Source organism: Glandiceps talaboti, chromosome 5, assembly GCF_964340395.1.
Source record: "Glandiceps talaboti chromosome 5, keGlaTala1.1, whole genome shotgun sequence".
Classification (NCBI taxonomy): domain Eukaryota; kingdom Metazoa; phylum Hemichordata; class Enteropneusta; family Spengelidae; genus Glandiceps; species Glandiceps talaboti.
Window position 1 is genome coordinate 20,039,449 of NC_135553.1, and position 1,711 is coordinate 20,041,159.

The following is a 1,711-nucleotide window of genomic DNA, read 5'->3' on the forward strand; positions in this document are numbered from 1 at the left end:
TCGTCTGATGATCGCAACAGCGTGAAACGCTTTGTAACGGCTCCTGTGTATCGTACTTGATACTGTGTTATTTATTCATAACGCTCTACATACATATGTATTGAGCACTGTTTACTCCAGTATAGACATATTACATATACTGAGTACACACACACACAAATATATATATATATATATATATATATATATATATATATATATATATATATATAACTTGGTGAGTATCAATCTGCTAAGACAGTGCTCTATACCGCAGTGGCAGAGCGTAATATATATATATATATATATATATATATATATATATATATATATATATATATATATATATATATATATATATATATATATATATATGTATATATATATACATATATATAAACTCAGTAGTAGTCTGCTGCCAAAGGCGAAGGGATAAAGACATGACAGATAGCCTTTTTAGTTGCAATGAATCGCAACATTTGTTACTTTAACATAATAACTTAATTGAGATCTAAAGAGACTGTTTTAAATATGGACGATGGAAACCACTAGCTACAAGAGTCCATCGATTTGTCAACTAATAGTTGACTTGAAGAGAGTAATTGGATAGATTCACTGACCGTAACATCGTATATCGAGGCATGCAATGCTTGGATTAACTACAGATAACAATAACAATTCCAATTACCAGCACTGAAATACATCGCGTCCACTCTACGAATAGCCTATTTATAAATTATATGTACTTGTGTTAGAGAGTTAAAAACTCAGTTGATGTATTGAGGAAATGATTGGCTGGCAGTAAAAGAGGACAAATGATGGGGTGAAGGAACTACACATTAAGGCTACTTGATCGACATGACGAGCATGCGCATGCGCAGGCCATGATGTTCAACTGATGATTGAGCATTGGAATTAAGAACCAAAATCCTTTCATATAAAGCTGAATTTAATTCCGACTGAGAGCAGGTTGTGCCATTGTCTAAGAAATCTGACGTAGTTATAAATCACAAACTTAAACTACATACCATGCATGCATGCATACATACATACATACATACATACATACATACATACATACATACATACATACATACATACATACATACATACATACATACATACATACATACATACAGCGATTTGAAAAAGAATTATTTACAGATACTTCAAGGGTATCAACTATGTTTTCGTGTTCATCCTTAGAGAGAAACGGAAGACAATGTCAGTTTCATCATTATGGTGATAGTGATTATGCTTTTACGATGGCATTATCTAGGGTAGCCTGTTTACGTCGTTTATAGTGTACTCCCATTCAATCTCCCATACCTTAGCTTGTAACTAGAATTACAACATGCATACGATTTGAAAATACTAACTATGTAAGAGACACAGCAGGATCCTTTGTCTTTATCACAATGAAAATAAAAGTGATTAGCATTGCTATTCTTTTACAATGCAGTAGAATTAGAAACAGGCTTGCTGATGAGATTAACTAACACATGGACTTGATGATTTTAATGGCTTACTTTCCTACTGGCAGACAACATGATTACTTGTGCACACAGAAATACATTGTACATTGATGCTAATAAAGTGAAGTTTGATAATACAGATTGTAGTTTTAATGAGTCATTTGCATAACTGATGATTTTCAGTTTTAATCAGGCTATAACTTAAGAATGCATATTTCAAATTCAATATAATTTGGTACATACTTCAACACGAGAAA